This window comes from Schistocerca gregaria, chromosome 5, assembly GCF_023897955.1.
Source record: "Schistocerca gregaria isolate iqSchGreg1 chromosome 5, iqSchGreg1.2, whole genome shotgun sequence".
NCBI lineage: Eukaryota > Metazoa > Arthropoda > Insecta > Orthoptera > Acrididae > Schistocerca > Schistocerca gregaria.
In genome coordinates, this window is record NC_064924.1 from 551528951 (window position 1) to 551549172 (window position 20222).

General features: G+C 44.7%; 1 protein-coding gene across 3 annotated transcripts in view; it reads left to right on the forward strand.

Annotated features, from left to right (window-relative positions):
- LOC126273160 (trichohyalin-like) overlaps positions 1-20222 on the forward strand; it is a 1218599-nt gene that overhangs the window by 772091 nt on the left and 426286 nt on the right. Inside the window, exon 1 of one of the 3 annotated variants that reach the window (XM_049976629.1) lies at positions 14689-14987. The exons of 1 other annotated variant lie outside the window; for it this stretch is intronic. The gene's annotated coding sequence lies outside the window, so the exon portion shown is untranslated. Of the gene's footprint in view, positions 1-14688; positions 14988-20222 lie in introns of those variants that run through there. One more of the 3 variants, XM_049976628.1, reaches the window with a different exon arrangement.

Below are 20222 nucleotides of genomic sequence, written 5' to 3' on the forward strand. Positions count from 1 at the left end.
ACCGGTGTGGTGGCGAAGGCGTATGCCAGCACGCGATAAAAACGTGGATACTGTTAAATGCGATGTAATCTTTGCTCTTCAATGATTACTCGGCTAGCTCTTGCAGAAAAAAAGCTCAGTGGATATTACCTCGTCCAAAAGTGTCCTCTCTCCATAAAATCGTCTCAAAATAAGTCCTCTATCCTCATTACACATAAATGAAAATCACAAATTCGATGACCCAGCTCTCTCTCTCTCTCTCTCTCTCTTTCTCTCTACTGCCGAATCACTTTTTTGTTATCAGTCTACTGACTGGTTTGGTGCGGCCCGCCACGAATTCCTTTCCTGTGCCAATCTCTTCATCTCAGATTAGCACTTACAACCTACGTCCTCAATTATTTCCTTGACGTATTCCAATCTCTGTCTTCCTCTACAGTTTTTGCCCACTACAGCTCCCTCTAGTACCATGGAAGTCATTCCCTCATGTCTTAGCAGATGTCCTATCACCCTGTCCCTTCTCCTTATCAGTGTTTTCCACATATTCCTTTCCTCTCCGATTCTGCGTAGAACCTCCTCATTCCTTACCTTATCAGTCCACCTAATTTTCAACATCTCAAATGCTTCGATTCTCTTCTGTTCCGGTTTTCCCACAGTCCATGTTTCACTACCATACAATGCTGTACTCCAGACGTACATTCTCAGAAATTTCTTCCTCAAATTAAGGCCGGTATTTGATATTAGTAGACTTCTCTTGGCCAGAAATGCCTTTTTTGCCATAGCGAGTCTGCTTTTGATGTCTTCCTTGCTCCGTCCGTCATTGGTTATTTTACTGCCTAGGTAGCAGAATTCCTTAACTTCATTGACTTCGTGACCATCAATCCTGATGTTAAGTTTCTCGCTGTTCTCATTTCTACTACTTCTCATTACCTTGGTCTTTCTCCGATTTACTCTCAAACCGTACTGTGTACTCATTAGACTGTTCATTCCGTTCAGCAGATCATTTAATTCTTCTTCACTTTCACTCAGGATAGCAATGTCATCAGCGAATCGTATCATTGATATCCTTTCACCTTGTATTTTAATTCCACTCCTGAACTTTTCTTTTATTTCCATCATTGCTTCCTCGATGTACAGATTGAAGAGTAGGAGCGAAAGGCTACAGCCTTGTCTTACACATTTCTTCATCAATCAACTGAAGTATTTCTTCTGTTACCCATGGTTTCTTCGCAGCTACCTTCTTTGTACCTTTGTTTTCCTTCCCAACTTCTGCGATGGCCCTTTTTAGAGACGCTCATTCCTCTTCAACTGTGGTGCCTACTGCGCTACTCCTTATTGCTGTATCTATAGCGTTAGAGAACTTCAAACGTATCTCGTCATTCCTTAGAACTTCCGTATCCCACTTCTTAGCGTATTGATTCTTCCTGACTAATGTCTTGAACTTCAGCCTACTCTTCATCACTACTATATTGTGATCTGAGTCTATATCTGCTCCTGGGTACGCCTTACAATCCAGTATGTGATTTCGGAATCTCTGTCTGACCATGATGTAATCTAATTGAAATCTTCCCGTATCTCCCGGCCTTTTCCAAGTATACCTCCTCCTCTTGTGGTTCTTGAACAGGGTATTCGCTATTGCTAGCTGAAACTTGTTACAGAACTCAAATAGTCTTTCTCCTCTTTCATTCCTTGTCCCAAGCCCATATTCTCCTGTAACCTTTTCTTCTACTCCTTCCCCTACAACTGCATTCCAGTCGCCCATGACTATTAGATTTTCGTCCCCCTTTACATACTGCATTACCCTTTCAATATCCTCATACACTTTCTCTACCTGTTCATCTTCAGCTTGCGACGTCGGCATGTATACCTGAACTATCGTTGTCGGTGTTGGTCTGCTGTCGATTCTGATTAGAACAACCCGGTCACTGAACTGTTCACAGTAACAGACTCTCTTCCCTACCTTCCTATTCATAACGCATCCTACATCTGTTATACCATTTTCTGCTGCTGTTGATATTACCCGATACTCATCTGACCAGAAATCCTTGTCTTCCTTCCACTTAACTTCACTGACCCCTACTATAACTAGATTGAGCCTTTGCATTTCCCTTTTCAGATTTTCTAGTTTCCCTACCACTTTCAAGCTTCTGACATTCCACGCCCCGACTCGTAGAACATTATCCTTTCGTTGATTATTTAATCTTTTTCTCATGGTAACCTCCCCCTTGGCAGTCCCTTCCCGGAGATCCGAATGGGGGACTATTCCGGAATCTTTTGCCAATGGAGAGATCATCATGACACTTCTTCAACTACAGGCCACATGTCTTGTGGATACACGTTACGTGTCTTTAATGCAGTGGTTTCCATTGCCTTCTGCATCCTCATGTCGTTGATCATTGCTGATTCTTCCGCCTTTAGGGGCAATTTCCCACCCCTAGGACAAGAGTGTGCCCTGAACCTCTATCCGCTCCTCCGCACTCTTTGACAAGGCCGTTGGCAGAATGAGGCTGACTTCTTATGCCGGAAGTCTTCGGCCGCCAATGCTGATTATTTATCAAAATGTCGGCAATGATGGGGATCGAACCCGGGATCGAAGACGTTTTGATTATGAATCAAAGACGCTACCCCTAGACCACGGGTCTTACTCCCTTGTTTTCTTCTATAATACAACTTCTGGTAGGCAAAGAAGGAAGTATGACTCATGTGTTCAGGCATCGAAAGACGATCATACTGGCCAAAGTTTCAAAGAAACTGCTGTTTCACATAATATATACATCTTTCAACATTTAACTGTATTCCTGTTACGTTGTTGTGATTATCGGTGGGAGTTGTAGTAACGCCGGCCGCGGTGGTCTCGCGGTTCTAGGCGCGCAGTCCGGAACCGTGCGACTGCTACGGTCGCAGGTTCGAATCCTGCCTCGGGCATGGATGTGTGTGATGTCGTTAGGTTTAGGTAGTTCTAAGTTCTAGGGGACTAATGACCACAGCAGTTGAGTCCCATAGTGCTCAGAGCCATTAGTTGTAGTAACGAGTTGGACGCAGCGTACATAACTGTTAATGGTGAATATATTCCAGTTCAGTGGTCGGATACCAGAACCTCTCCAGAAAGTATCAGCGGCGATCAAAAATTTCCCGTTCAAAGGCCGTGAAGTCCAGGATCGGTATGCCAATCCGGCAAAATCGTCAGGTGCATTCAGGCAATCATCCCATCGACAGTCGAGGTTGAAGAGACCCGTTTAGTAAAACACCGTGCCCTGCTGCGTGAAGAAATCCATAACTGCCTGCTGCTCATCCTCGTCCGACAGGAACCGTCGTCCTTCCAAGGCCTCTTTTTAGGGACTGAAGTCGTATAATCGCATGGGGAGGCATCAAGACTATAGGGCTGGTGCTGGTGGCTCTTCCACTTGCCGGCCGCGGTGGTCTCGCGGTTCCAGGCGCGCAGTCCGGAGCCATGCGACTGGTACGGTCGCAGGTTCGAATCCTGCCTCGGGCATGGATGTGTGTGATGTCCTTAGGTTAGTTAGGTTTAAGTAGTTCTAAGTTCTAGGGGACTTTTTTTTTTTTTTTGCTCTTCCACTTCTGTTTTACGACATTTTAGATATGGGGACGTGCGTTATCACGAAGCAGGAGGACCCCTCGGCGCACCATTCCACAGCGGTTATGTGTTTATCCTCCGTTAGCCAACAAACAAATAAAAGCACGTTCGTCCAGTTCGCGTTTCCACATTTACTACTGCACGCACGTCGGAAAGACACGAATACTACACTAATCCCTCGCCTATAGGTCGGTGCGTAAGTACCTGCATTGGAGCGACGCCCTCAAACGGAAACTTTTTTATCGGGGGCTTTTAATTATTGAATTTTGAGTTGCGAAGTTGAACGCTGTCTCTCTGATCACAGCGGGGCTGGCGACCCTTATATAAACTGATTTTAGATCTGTGGCAGTCTGAAGAAGTAATGCAATTCCGCAAAAGACGTTTCCGGTTGATCTGTGAAGCACTACGTCACATATTTTGTCTCGCGCGCAGCTCGACGTCGAAGAGTGCGTGAATTCAGGCCGCAGCTGCGTGTATGACGGTGCAGGCGAGAGAGGCGATTCATAACTAGGAGAATCAGGCTTACAGCGGACCATTGCTCATTGACACTTGTTTAATTCTTTTTTCGTTCTTTTAAACAGTTTTGCGAAATATTATTTACTCTACGTTTCGTTGCTAATCATATATTTATTTTACCATATCTTTTTTCCGGAGAGGCATAGTTTCAGATAGAGCTACTTTTAAGTTCCAAGCACTCATAATATTTATGATTTCGTAGTACTGAGAACATCCGTGATCATGCTTCCAGATTTTAAAGACGCTATCGAAAACAAGAACAATAGTGCGAATTAGTCTGAATTGGTACCTGAGTAAAATAGTGGCGTATGTTCTTTGTTCATATGAATAATGATATGTTTCTAATGCAGTCAAAGGCAATATAATAGTGAGAATAATCTGAACCTGTATGTCACCTCTAATTTTACGTCTTGAGGTATGTGTCTTTTAGGCACCAAGCTTGACATCCAATCCGGTTCCACTATTTCGACAGGCAGAATTACTTAGTTCGTTCCTGCAACGAATAGTTTTACCTGGTCACGTTTTTAGCAAATGAAGTTGTAGTGGAACGTGGACAACGACAGGTTGCGCTCCTCATAAGGACAATGTGCACATGTCTTGAGATCCGAGGAATAACATCAACATATGCACAACACACTGCAACTTCTTCTCTACCCGAACGCTACCTGGTCAATTTATAAGCTTTGAAAATGTTAATAGCGTATCGTACGTATTCGGTAGTACTATCTTTTTTCGAACATCGAAAGATATCTTTTATTGATACTACAAAGATTTTGTGAGGTATCAAATTACTGTAAACGTATTTAAACGCTTTGACTTCTGTCACTGTCTTTGACTACTGCCGCCTTTCGTTAAAAATCAATAATAATCATTTGTTCTACTGTTGTCTTGACTGATACACAGCCCTACTTACTAGTTTTTAATGAAGCGCAGCGCCGGCCGGTGTGGCCATGTGGTTCTAGGCGCTTCAGTCTGGAACCGCGCGGCCGCTACTGTCGCAGGTTCGAATCCTGCCTGGGGCATGGATGTCTGTGATGTCCTTAGGTTAGTTAGGTTTAAGTAGTTCTAAGTTCTAGGGGACTGATGACCTCAGATGTTGAGTCCCATAGTGCTCAGAGCCATTTTTTTGAAGCGCAGCTGTCTGCTCCAAATTAACTATCTAGTGAAACCGTAACTTGAGAGTCGGTGTGACCGGAAACATTACAGTCTATGTACTTTTTTCGCTTCATACTTGTACCTGTAATTTATCAGAAAAACACCATAATCCATTTCGTGCTGGAACAATTTCTCGTCATACGTTACTTGTGCGTCAAGGAACTAATGATGAAGGTTAATAGCCACACTATCTAGATATAGTGGTTCTTTTCGACCCTACATTTAATATCGATATTAACTAATGAGAATGGAAGTTATCATCCTATCGTTTAACAAGGTTTCACTTACAAATTTTTAATGTTGACACCACCACAACTTATGTGATTATTTCAAAATGGAATTATTATATTGATAAAGCTCATAAAACAAAGAAATTGTGTGATATGCCTGAGGTGGAACCTTATCAAGCATGTCTCCTTATGGGGTAGGTGTTATTTTATTATGTGACTTACTTAAAAGCCTTGCTGATGTAACACTATTACACTTACTACAGGTGTTCCACAGCGAAATTTTGAATTATACCCGACATCATTGTAATGAAAGGTAGGTATTATTACGTAAGAATTCTCAGCAACTCACCCACTAATTCAGAATACCTCGACGTTAGTAAATGTAATGTAAAAAGCAAAACTGAAGTTCCTGCTTTTGATTACTCATATATTTCTTGTATATTTGCAACAGGTACACTCCCGGAAGAGAAGTTAGTACACCTGGAAAGATATCGTCGATATTGATGCGTTGACAGAATATGCCACGTGGGGGATTGTAGATGCAATGATAATAGTTTTGTCGTCGCCCGCCAACTGATAGCGTAGTCCTTTAGCTGCGAGAGCGCTTACGGCTTGAAGGCTCCTGTGGTGCAAACAAACGTGTGAAGCAAGGAGGCAATCATGCCACGGATACGCACTCGTGCTTCCTAAAGCCAACTGAGCGAGTTTTAAAGGGGTCAAATTGTGGCCTTCCGAGTGGCAGAATGGTCCTTTCGGAGAATTGCCACACAAGTGGGGCGTGCTGCGTCGGTTGTTCAACGGTGCTGGAGTCAGTGGTCACGTGAACATTCTCACAGCCGCAGATGAAGTTCTGGACGTCCACGAACCACAGACGGCAGCTAGGATCGTCGTATTGTAAGGGGGGCTGTGGCAGATCGTACAGCTACCACAAAACACAGCCGCGCGGTCTAGGGCACATTGCCACTGTCCGCGCGGCTCCACCCGTCGGAGGTTCGAGTCCTGCCTTCGGCATGCTTGTGTGTTGTCCTTAGCATACGTTAGTTTAAGTAGTGTGTAAGTCTAGGGACCGATGACCTCAGCAGTTTGATCCCATAGGATCTTACCACAAATTTCCAAATTTACAACACAGATGAGAGGGCTAGTGAGCCCAGAAGTGTCAACAAGAAACTGTTGCGAACCATTTATTAGCAGTGGGACTAAGCAAACACACACCTCTAGACCGTAAGCTACAAGTCTTTCACCTTCGGTGTTTCTGGAGGGGACACTAACCAGTGCTCGGTACGTGCAGAATGATGTTACACCCGTTCTTTTGCCGTTCTTGCAGCACGAATATGATGTATTGTTTCGGCAGAATAATGTTCGTCCACACATTGCCCGTGGAACTCAATGTTCTCTGCACGACGTTGCAGCAGCTTTCTCGGCCAGCACGATTTCCGGACGTGTCTCCACTCTAACATGTGTGGGATATGACGGGACGAGAAGTGGCTCGTGCTACTCGTCAACCAACAACACTTACAGAGCTACGTGAACAGGTCGAGCAGGTGTGGCGTAACGTACCCCAGGAAAGAATTCACCATCTCTCCGATCGACTGGATGCCAGAGACAGCGTGTGCAATACCGCCCGTGGAGGCATTGGTCGATGCCTGGTACCGCAGAGCCGCTTGTGCTATTGATCTGGAAAAGTAATCATTTCATGTACTCCATATGCACTGTTGCAACAATAAATCTTGAGTGAATTGGAAACATCTAAAGGGGTGTACTATTTTCTTGCGGCAGTGTATAGTGCAAGAGAAAAGGAACTAAGAAAAGTCCTTACTGATTTCATTGAAATAAAACGTGGATAAGTCAGTAAGAATCAGTTGGTTTTTGTACTTTGTTCTTCTCGGGTTGTCTGTGATAATGTTTCATCTCCAGAAATGATTCCTTTCAGAGTCACACTACAGGCTGTCGTGTCTTGGGTGACAAAGAGAGTGTTCGCTCGCTGCGAAAGACAGGTGCTGAAAGTGGGCAACGACCAGGTGCTGTCGGTCAAACGGACGTTTCGACCATGTTGCACTTCATTTCGAAGTCCCAAGAAGCGAGGTAGTGGTTCTAACTCGCCGTCGCATTTAACTCTGCCCAGTGACGCATGAAGACCTGCCGGAATACAGGGTTTGCAGCGCCACACTCAAGATACACCGTGTTTTCACGTCGTGTGTGTTGTATCCTGATAGGAGGGAAGTCTTTGGTTTGCCGAGGAATTTACCCTTAACTTTATACGATGACGTAACACTGGCTGGAAAACTGTTGATATTCTGTGTGACGTCAGTAGACCTGCCCGATTCAACTGGGCGAAGTTTTTTTACTGGTTCATCCTGTTCCATCCGTGATCAACCAGCTGTCTTAAAGCCATCCACTGTTTTGTTACTATTATTGATATATGACAACGGTATGAATTGATATCCTAGAATTTGTATGTGAAATTCTTTATTGATGTGGTTGTACGTTACTTTTCGTTTTAACAAGAGTGACTAGTCATACACCAGTATTACCACGCCGCTCAGCGCCCAACAGTTTTAAATCCATTCATTTGTCCACTGTGCCAAACGTAAATATTGTCCAAGTCTTTCTGCATTTCGAATTGTGCGTCCAACGACGATATTTTGCCTCACACAACCGCTTCGTCAGCGAGAAACATTATAGTGCTGTTGATCCTCTCTTATAAAATGTTTGTGCGTATTGAGCACGTTGGAAGTCCCATTCGCCTCGTTTGGGCACACGCGATGTAATCCCGCCTTCGTGCAACATTCCATGTGAGGTGTAGCGTACTGGGTTCTATTAGTCAAATATTCCTTGAGGCAGTCGCTTATTTGCGAAGACACTCGTTATGTTTTAGGTAGAAATCGACGGAGTGGTACAGTGTCGAACGCCTTTCGCAGATCTAGGAAAAAGGGATGTACTTGTCCACCACTTGTGTGCACTTCACTTCCTCCAGCTTTAGAACCGACAAACCCAGCCAGTTCTTGGGGACTTGCAGTTTGATGCGAACTCCGGACAACGGTTTAGATAGGCATGTCGCATATGTATAAACTTTACGACACTTAAAAGAAGCGATAAGTGGCGGTAAAAGTGCCGGGATTGAACCCCGCACTGTGACGTTTGTATTCTGACACGTACCCACTTAGCCACTGAGTCATACCGGTGCGCCCTGCTCTCTCTGTATGGGAAACATATGGGTCCTTGGTCATTCAGGAGCCTTCCGACGCGCATGACTCAAGTGTGAGTGAGGGTTTCGTTGTTGATGAGATGGAGGGTGAAACTGAGGTGGGGTGAGACTAATAAGAGCACTTGGAGTACCCAGTATAACGTCGGCAGGCCAGAATGGGATTTGTTTGGGGCCGATTACGATTACAAAAATTCATCTACACATTTGAGGTTTCCCTTGAAAATAACTGGGACGTTTTTTGAGACCGCCTACATTTTGTCAATTTCTTTAAAGTGAAATATTGGCGGGTGCTGCATGAGTGTGCTCCTATTTCCAAAAGCTGTAGAATGCAATTAGAAGGGAGTACTCTGTTTCATAGAAACTGTAATTCGATTGATAATTAACTGTTATGTTCAGTTTTCGTCACTTCACATGTTACTATTTATCGAAGTCATCGTTTCTATGCATGGAATATACACTAAGAACCACGTAATCTGGACATCTCTAATACACCGGTGTAGAAAACTTGAGGACGAAAGTAATTTTCGCGTTATGTGTCACTGCGAAATAACGGAGTTCTATGAAACATGGACAACAGACGACTTAGCTGAGGAGTGCGTATTTCTGCATGTTGCATTTCTGACGATGTTTTACGATTAGTTGCGTCACACTTCTTAGAATTTTTTTGGCCCTAAAATGCCTCCGGTCGGTGCCAATCTCTCTCGCCTGAGAGCACGCTTTCCCCTCTATCACCCCATGCTGTTTGGGCAGGAAGAGGGGAAAGGAAGGGAAACTGCGAAACTGCTGCATGCAGAATGTGGTTTTGTTTCGTATTTCATATTTTGCAGCAAATTGGACCATAAACAAAACAAATTTTTGTATTATTCAATTATTTTTGGCGCGCTGAAGACATAATCAGATTTATATCTGGCACAAACTGTCAGCATATAGACAGAGGCAGAAAATTTCGCAGTTTTTTATCGTTTGGTTTGCCACTACATTATGACTCATTTAGTTTCATAACTGAAAAAAAAACCTTTCGTGTACATATGTTAATCGAAACATTATATTATATCACGTTTGCAACCTCATTATAAAGACGCAGAATCTCTTCTCAAGGAAAACAATGTATTACTCCTGGGAAATTGTAACCTAAAAAAATTTGTCTTTTAAATGGCTAATTACATTGCATATCAAACAGTTCCATCTGCAGATGCACAGGGTAACTTTGAACTGAAATAGAAAATGGTCCGAAAAGTGTTCAGAAATAGATGTAAGACTGGTATTTTTCTCAAACTTTTAGAAAATGATTCGTGCAATTCGTTCAGTGCCATTACGGATTGTTCAAAATTGGCGTTCTCTTTAACGCCAGTGTGCTTAGGGGAATGGACGACGTTCCTTGTCAGAGGTTGCCCCTTACACAATGCATTCACTTCCGCCGTGAAATGGGAAAGAAGTTGTTTGCCACCTTTGAATGTCTCACTGACAACAGCCTGTAACCAACGCTATTTAAAATGCAAGGTCCGCAATCCATTCATTATCTTTTAATTTTCGTTCTTGCTTTCCTTTTTGCTTCAGAAATTCAACAATAGCGGGTCTGAAATCGAAATTTCTCCCAGGATAATCTCCTTTGACTTTGCGACTGACGATGCGTGTGACTTGAAAAAACTGACTATTCAAGCCACCAATTCCATCACGTTCCAAGCCACAATATTTGGCACAAAGAGCTTTTTGATGTACAGAATAATGAATCCCGTACAGATCGTCTGTTGATCGCTATAATGTTTGCCTCTTTTATCGTAGACTGGATCATTAAATTCTTTCTGTGTGGTCTTGTAATGCCGTTTCGTACCATATTTGTGGCAGCCGTCGATATTAGATAGTGAGAGTTCTCATTCTTCTCCTCTGTGATTCCCATTCATTTTTAAAGGTTTGCGACAGTACATCTGTAGACTGCCTCTTTTTGCACAATCGCTGGACTTGTGAACTTACTTTAGACCATGAAGAAGTAGCGAAGGATATACAGTACTTACACCACGATTCTGACGAAATGTAGTGCCGACCAAAATAAGTCGCATCAAATGCTGGAAGAGAGTATCGCATCGCACTGCTAAATGATAAGTCGAGCTGTACCGAGAAGGACCGAGCAAAGCCGAGAAGTACCGAGTAGTTCCGAGACAGGCGGAACCTCGGCCCCCACCCGGGCAGCACATTGAGCACGCAAGATGTGTAGTAGCCTTGGTGAGGCTACTACAACATTTCAGTTATCTCTCTTATTTCGCGAGCGCTTGCCCATGGCTGCCTTGCAGGTCTTCGGCTTTTTGGGACTTTGTACGGTGCTCACAATGGCGACGGTGCCCGCTAGCGTCGATTTGTTCCGCCGCCCCCACTGAATATGGCACTCGTGATCTGCTGTACTGTTGGTAACAGGTCTTTCCGTTTTCCCTCATGTAGGCGGCACCGCACTCCGCAGTCTACCTTGTATACTCCTGTGTTGTTGAGTAGGCTCTGCTAAAGCGTGGATCTTGTGGCTGCTTCGGGAAACCGGTTTGCTGCCTCATCGGCAGATCGCATTGCTCACTCGATCACTGATGGCCTTGCACCGCTGGGGGAAAGAAAAGAACAGCTCCCGGTGGTGCACTTGTGGCTGATTCGTGGCGGGCTACCAATTACTAGTACTCGCGTAACCCACAGTAATTTGATACGTATCTCCTCCCCCTCTCGTACCACCGGCCAGGGCGTTTTAGGGCCACCCTACAATTCTAAGAAAAGTTAACTCGCTGGTCTTAAGACAGAGTTAGAAATACAATACACAGAAGCATCTCTTCCCCAGCTAATCGGTCTATGCCTCGAGGAAGGGCGCTACAACTTTATCTAAACGTTGTTTATTTTAGTATTTTAGAATCTGATGTATGTTTTGGATGACGCGGTAGTACACGCAGAAGGATTTTAATGAGACTGACAATGACCTTATAAACCTATCTGTTTATATCCAGTACCACTGTTTTACTTCTGTTAATGTTCATATTATAACTTCCTTGAAAGACGACACCCACACAAACAATTTCTGGGCAGCAGCCATTTCAATACTTGAAGGGGCAAAGTCTGTATCACTGACTGATCTGCTCTTTTAACGTTAGCCAGCATTGCCTGGCTGTGCTGGTATTGCGAACGGATAAAAGCAAGGGGAAACTACAGCCAATATTTTTTACAGAGGGAATTGAGCTCTTCTGTGTGGTAAAATTAATGTGCCATCATCTTGGGTAAAATATTGCGGAGGTCAAATAGTCCCTTACTGGGATCTCCAGGTGGGGACCGCTCATGACGATGTCAACATCAGGAAAAACAACACTAGCATTATAGGTCGGAGCGTCCAAATTTTAAATTCCGTAATCAGGTATGGAGGCTCGAAAATTTAAAAACGGATATGAATAGTTTAAAATTATATACACTGGTAATTAGTGAAGTGTAGAGGCAGAAAGCACAGGATTTCTGATCAGGTCAATTTAGGGTTATAAATACAACATCAAATAGGGTACCGTGAACAGCATAATGAACGCATTATCGTAGCCAAGACAGACACGAAACCAACATCCACCACAGTAGTACAAATTAATATGCTTCAAAGAATGTGTGATGAGATAAAAGAACTCATTCAGATAGCTAAGGGCGAGGAAAATTATTTCGTGATGGCGGGCTGAATTTCGTTACTAGAAAAGGACGAGAAGGAAAAATAGCAGCAGAAAATGGACTGGTGTGGAGGAATTGATGAGGACCCCACCCGGTTGTGGTGTGCGTACTGTAAGACCTTCTGTACACACACCATCAGATTATTTGACTTGTCACTCTAACGAAGTAGGCGACTGTCAGCAATATGTCTCGTGGTCTTATCGTGGCGTGTTTATCTTCTGCCATTAGGTCAGACGATAGAAATGCCACTTGCACGCTTAGAGTAGCAGATTGACGGTGACCAACTTTAAAAAGAACTTGATTAATTTTCACACACATTTATTAAAATAATAAAAAGGCATAGATATTACGTAACTTGATTCTGGATGCAGTTTACAATGGACAATCTGAAGTTCCTTTGGTCTTAGTACGTTAATCTTATTCTCACGTATCTCTGGTACTTGACAAAGTGTCTATACATTTCTCTTCATGGCTATGTACAAGAATATGATAATCTTATTAGGCACAGACTGAAACTTGACTATAGACTGGTACAGACAAATGCAGACTGACTAATCGGAGGTCTGTACACTCGTTATAATACCTCGCGCGTTCAAGTATCACTGCTCGAGTGTGATCCGCGAGGAGAAACGGTTCTACGTTAGCAGCAATCTCATTGGCTGCGTTATATATTAATACGCCGATCTGCGGAAGCAGAATTTGGTCCGTCTCTAAGACAGCGCCATCTCGTAGTGCGGAGACGGACGAGCGCTGCGCCTGCGCTGTTGTGCTCAGCGGGGCGCGCTCTAGTGGGAAAGTTGTGTACGCGCAGACTACTCGGAACTATGTACACAACACTGGTAGAATTTTGAACAGAGCGTAATTCAATGATTGTTAACACTCGGTTTAGGACTCATGAAAGAAAGTTGTATTCATCGAAGAGACCTGGAGACACTGGATAATTTCAGAGTGGCAATGTAATCGTATACAGAAATACCGAAACCAGCTCTTAAACTGTAAAACATTTCCAGTTGGATGGTGGTGGTGGTTAGTGTTTAACGTCCCGTCGACAACGAGGTCATTAGAGACGGAGCGCAAGCTCGGGTTAGGGAAGGATTGGGAAGGAAATCGGCCGTGCCCTTTCAGAGGAACCATCCCGGCATTTGCCTGAAACGATTTAGGGAAATCACGGAAAACCTAAATCAGGATGGCTGGAGACGGGATTGAACCGTCGCCCTCCCGAATGCGAGTCCAGTGTGCTAACCACTGCGCCACCTCGCTCGGTTTTCCAGTTGGAGATGTGGATATTGATCAAAAACTATTCGTTATGAACTGTCAGTTAAAACTTAAGAAATTGCAAACTGGTACGAAATGAAGGTCACGGGATCTAAATAAGCCAGAACAACAGATGTTGTTGAGAGTTCTGGATGGAGCATTAGGCAACGTTCTTCTGAAACACACAGTTGTAGAAACGCGTGTAAGGGGCAGTCAGATAAAAGCGATGCGGATGGAAAAAATAAGTAGACTGTTTATTATTTTAAAAGTAATCGCCGTAACTATTAAGACATTCCTCCCACTGTGAGACAAAACGGTCAATGCCTTCATGGAAAAATGTTTGCGGTTGTCTACGGAATCGTGATCGTACGCTGGCGTGCACCTCTTCGTCCAAAGCTAAACGACGGCCGCGAGTGCCTTTCTTCAGGGCTCCAAAAATATAGAAGTCACCTAGTGAGAGATCGGGACTTTGCGGAGGATGTGTAATGGCTTCCCAGTGAAACTTCTGCAGCAAGGCGTTGGCGCCGACTTCGACCAGCACAGTGGTAACATGCGGGCATACTGGGCCTCCCAGTAAGGTGGTGTAAGGCCGTCGCACTGGACGAGACTATGCCGAAAGAGTGGGGAATAATATGGTGTATTGGAATCCTTAATAAAATCAACGTGCATTATTTACTGAACGCCCCTCGTATAGTGTCCTCGGAAAATGTCAAAGTTTTCATTCTTCTCCATGAAATTTAAAATCGTTTAGAAATTTGCATTTCGTTACCTGTACTGCTTGCTCAGCAATGCAGATCGAATAGCGTGGGGTATAGGTTTCAACACTATCTCACTTCCTTCTGTTATAACTTCATTCTGATTAACGTACAAGTTGTGGATAAATCTGCCCCCCCCCCCCCCCCCCCCCGGTCTCACCCAGGTATTGCACCACTGTTACATTTAAATTTTCGAAGGATATATTCCAGTCGCCATTGACTGAAAATAGTGTGGAGGGAAGATTACCGGCGTACCTGAATACAAGAGGCAAATGCTGATGTAAAAGAAGCGAGAAGGGATGTGGAGGTGCGGAGCAGCAGGAGCGCAGTCGTACAGGGGCTGTGAGGTCCCGTGGCGCTGGGGTCACCGGATCTGTCCAGATTGCGACAGCGTCCGCGCCGGAAGGCTACAGCCGGCGGGCCTCGTATCTGTCTCCTGCAGTCTGCAGGCGGTGCGCGGTGCGAGGCGACACAGCTCTCTTAAGTGTGATTGCGGCAGCACGGCCGCCTTCTCTTCGGAACGAGAAGAAGTACCCGCGTTCTCGCTGCTTCGCTCCTCCTGCACCCAGCAAGGCATCGCTCATGAAACACTTCATTGGCAGGTCGAGAAGCGGCGTCACGCAGATGTAAAGGTGAGTGACGCACGTTACCTGAAGTAGCGTTTATCTGGCTCCCTCTCTCAGCATTCAGTTTTAGATAACTAGAAGCAAGTTTCTCGTCAGACGTATCCGAAGTCATTGTAGCCAATTCGATTATACACAGAGTACGCGAAAGAACCTGCCCCCCTTCTAACAGCTGTGTACCGCAAGTCTCTAGAGCAACGGAAGGTTCCAAATGATTGTAAAAGAGCACAGGTAGTCTCAGTCGTCAAGAAGGGTCGTCGAGCAGATGCGCAAAACTATATCTCTGATGTCGATCTGTTGGAGAATTTTAGAACATGTTTTTTGCTCGAGTATCATGTCGTTTGTGGAAACCCAGAATCTACTATGTAGGAATCAACATGGATTCCGGAAACAGCGATCGTGTGAGACCCAACTCGCTTTATTTGTTCATGAGACCCAGAAATTATTTGATACAGGCTCCCAGGTAGATGCTATTTTCCTAGACTTCCGGAAGGCGTACGATACAGTTCCGCACTGTCGCCTGATAAACAAAGTAAGAGCCTACGGAATATCAGACCAGCTGTATGGCTGGATTGAAGAGTTTTTAGCAAACAGAACACAGCATGTTGATATCAATGGAGAGACGTCTACAGACGTTAAAGTAACCTCTGGCGTGCCACAGGGGTGTGTTATGGGACCATTGCTTTTCACAATATATATAAATGACCTAGTAGATAGTGTCGGAAGTTCCATGCGGCTTTTCGCGGATGATGCTGTAGCATACAGAGAAGTTGCAGCATTAGTAAATTGTAGCGAAATGCAGGAAGATCTACAGCGGATAGGCACTTGGTGTAGGGAGTGGCAACTGACCCTTAACATAGACAAATGTAATGTATTGCGAATACATAGAAAGAAGGATCCTTTATTGTATGATTATATGATAGCGGAACAAACACTGGTAGCAGTTACTTCTGTTAAATATCTGGGAGTATGCTTGCGGAACGATTTGAAATGGAATGATCATATAAAATTAATTGTTGGTAAGGCGGGTACCAGGTTGAGATTCATTGGGAAAGTCCTTAGAAAATGTAGTCCATCAACAAAGGAGGTGGCTTACAAAACACTCGTTCGACCTATACTTGAGTATTGCTCATCAGTGTGGGTTCCGTACCAGGGTTGACGGAGGAGATAGTAAGATTCAAAGAAGAGCGGCGCGTTTCGTTACAGGGTTATTTCGTAAGCGTGATAGCGTTACGGAGATGATTAGCAAACTCAAGTGGCAGACTCTGCAAGAGTGGCGCTCTGCATCGCGGTGTAGCATGCTGTCCAGGTTTCAAGAGGATGCGTTTCTGGATGAGGTATCGAATATATTGTTTCCACCTACTTATACTTCCCGAGAAGATCACGAATGTAAAATTAGAAAAATTCGAGCGCGCACGGAGGATTTCCGGCAGTCGTTCTTCCCGCGAGCCATACGCGACTGGAACAGGAAGGGAGGTAATGACAGTGGCACGTAAGGTGCCCTCCGCCACACACCGTTGGGTGGCTTGCGGAGTATAAATGTAGATGTAGATGTAGCTCCTCCCCGTTTGTGTTATGTGACACTATATTCGTGGACCCATATTGTCGACGGTAGAGAGTCGGAAACGACATTGATGGGATACCTGTTCTTCCGTATCTTGCACGTGTGGGGTGGTGGTGGGAGGGGGGGGGGGGGGCTGTTGGCCTCAATTTTAGCAGCAGTGCATCAAGGGCTGCTGGAAAACAGAGAAGCTCACGTGGCAGGAAAACGACGCACGGCGTTCCACTCTTTTAAGGGGACTGGCAGAACAGATGAGACTTTCGCGAGCTAGCTAGCTCGTTTTATTGGACACAACATGTATTTCGCAAAGCACTGATCGTTTTAAACTCAGCATGCCCTTTTCCTTCACGAGCTCCTGAAAGCTGTAGTTGGTGGTGTTCAGATTGATGGTGTGTTTCTTGACTTCCAGAATGCCTTGATATTACAGCTCCATATGGCTACTCGGAAAGAAAATGCGTGTTTATTGAATATGCGAATAGATCTGCGAGTGTACTGAAGACTCTCAAGCAACCAGAACCCAGTCAGTTCTTCTTAATGGAGAGACTTGGTCAGGAACGAAACTGGCGTCGGGTGTACCTCAAGCAAATACGACGGGGGCGTTACTGTTCAGTTGCGATTCACTTTACCGCCGCAGTGTCGTAAATGTAAGTTGACTAGTTATTTTTCATGTTCCTCCAACGCCATGTGTTCTTTGGAACAGCATCGTAAATGTAATCAAAGCGCTTACTTGCTGTTATATTTAAATTACTGCAGACATATGCTTCCAATTTATGTAAGATCAGTTGAAAATTTGATGGGATTCCGAAACCAGCTCTGCAGTAAAAAAAAAAAGTTTGTTATGTTCTTCTGTGTGCAATCATAAACGTGAAATTATTACCTAACACCGTGAAGTGAGGAACAAAGGTTATGGAATAACACGACGTCAACGTTGCCGTCACTGCGAACAAAGTTGGCCAACGATGTCGTAAAAAATAGCCCGCGTCCGTTTCGTGAGAAGCATTCTGTAGTTTGCCTGAAATAATTTAGGGAAACAACAGGAAGGCTGAGTCGCGATGGCTCAAGTCATTTCTCAATGTCGTGGCTGCTTGTAACTGTGAGAAGATTACTGTATTAATAGACTCACTTCGATTTTTACATTGCCCTTGTACCAAGCCTGAAACCTGATAATGTGAGACTTCGTCAGTGTCTACGCTCCTCGACACACGGCAGAGTCTGTGGCGGGTGCTACAAGCTGCGACAACATCATTTCATCTTCCTCCTCTTCTTCTTCTTCTTCGCTGGAAAAAAGGTTTTTCAGTACCTCTCTGGATGTTTCCGAATTTCTCCTATTGCGCGACATATTTCATGGTGGATGTAACATGTACCTCACTCGTACAGGAACGTGGGTTCCCGGAATTATTAGGGAATGACTGCGCGGCACATAGCACCTGTCATGCATCATACACCATTTGATTTTCTTTAGCACTTCTGTAATGCTCTCGCGCTATTTTCATTCCTGTTGATGATGTCACGAATGTTTCAGATCGGAACTGTGTGTGACCTTTTTTTTCGGGGAGGGGGAAATTTATGGGCGCTCAACGACCTTCACTAAATTACATTCGTTCCTACTGATTTTCGTAATGTAAAACAGGTAACAGTAAGTCTTAAACGATTGCACGTGCTTCCTATCTCACTCATAGTTGCCCGCATAACCGTACTATCTCATGTTCCGCAACGTGATGTAAAAATTGTTAGATGTTCTAAAACGGGCAATGGGAATTCAATAAATATAAGGCAAATCGAAAATATCTTTGCAGGCAAAGTGCTGAGTGAATCTCAGATCAGAAAGTCTTATCATGTCAATGTTTTGTGTGACCTTGCTATTAGTGGAAACCCAGATATAATTTTTTTCAGATCATCAAAGTTTACCCATGAAACAATCGATTGCCGGCCGGGAACACGACCACGTGGAGCAATATTGAAATGGGTATGCAATGTTCGTTACATGGCGGTGACTGAGCAACCGTGAGAAAAGTGTGTTTTGACAGCAAACATTGGCTTTACCTTCGTCCGCTGCGTGGTGCTAACTAAACAAATCGGAGTTATGACTTTTCGCTCCGCCCTGTCGTTCTAATGTGCCTACCCTATCCTCAGACATGATGTCGCTCCAGGGCCCGAAATTCAATTAAGCAAGTTGCTCTGCCTCAACCTGTGTAACTGAAGTGCGGCAGATTCCTCAGAGGTTGCGCATATCTAGTGTTCCGCCTCAGCAGCCATGAGTCTGACGAGAGCACACCTTGAGATTGAGGGAGGGGATTTATGTAGAGGTTGTCACCATCCTCATGATCTGGACGGTTTAGCAAGGATCCCCGGTCCCATGAGACACAACGTTCCACCATCGCATTCCACGGTGTTCACTGAACATGTCCAGCGCTTATGGTGACAGTGGACTGGCGGCGTTAACCAGCCCCCAGCTCAGGAAACCCGGGTTCGCCAAGCCCGTGGCAAGCAAATGAAGGCTGAGCTTGCTGAGGTACTCGCCATTTAGAATGACACAGGGGGGCTTTATTGAAAATACCACGGACGCGGCGAACATTACCATCTCCCCCGCACCCCTCTCATATATGAATTAATATGATGTAATAGATAGAGGCGTTTTATTGCATGCAGGGCTGTTTTTCGATAGTAACAAGCTTTCAGCGGATATACAGTGCGGCAGTGAGTCGCTCTTCCTCCTTTCACGCTAATACTGTGCGCGACCCGCGTAAATCACAGCGCGCCGCAGTGCTGATTAATTTTCGTTGTTTTGTGATGCCACTGTTTGCGCATCGCGACAATTTGTCATCTGACGCAACAGGAATTAAACAAGCCTCGCCTGATTTATCTCTCCGTCAGACTGTGATTTTTTTATCCGGGTAGGGCGAGAGACGGAGCACGGCGCTCAGCAGCGGCAGATAGTCAAGTGTCACAGCCGCTTAAGGCGGGCACAGCTCCGGAAATCGCGAACTGGCTTCCAGCTGATTGCTGCAAAAACCAGCGAAAAGCCGTTTCCGACTTTTTCTCCTTCTCTAGAGTGTACGAACAGGTATGAGTGACCGTAAGAGGATTGTGCTCTTTACTTAACATTAATTAAAAAAACTAGCTGAAACACTTGAACGAATGGGAGTCATGCCATGTTACATCACCTGTGACTCATTGCCTTGAAGTTGTTGGGAATCGAATGCTTACAGCTTTTAACTGTTTCCAGAATTAAGTTGTACCATTCGTCAAACAATGCAGCGTTTAGTTCTGTCCCAAATGTTAAAGTGGATGACGGTGGAGTATGTTGTACAGAGCAGTCTGCTCTATTGGTAAAGGGAGTTCTAAAGTCCATACAAATGCTTTCCAAACCATATATGTAGGGGTCTTAGACAGTGAAACTTGGCATTTTCACTCGTACGGAAGTATACACTGAGGAGCCAAAGTAACTGGTTCACCTGCCTAATATCGTGTTCGGCCCCCGTGAGCAAGCAGAAGTGCCGCAACGCGAAGTGGCATGGACTGGAATAATGTCTGAAGTAGTGCTGGAGGGAACTGACACCATGAACTCTCCAGGACTGTCCATAAATTCGTAAGAGTACAAGAGGGTAGAGATCTCTTCCGAACAGCACGTTGCTGTGCTCAATGATGTTCACGTCTGGGGAGTTTGGTAGCCAGCGAAAGTG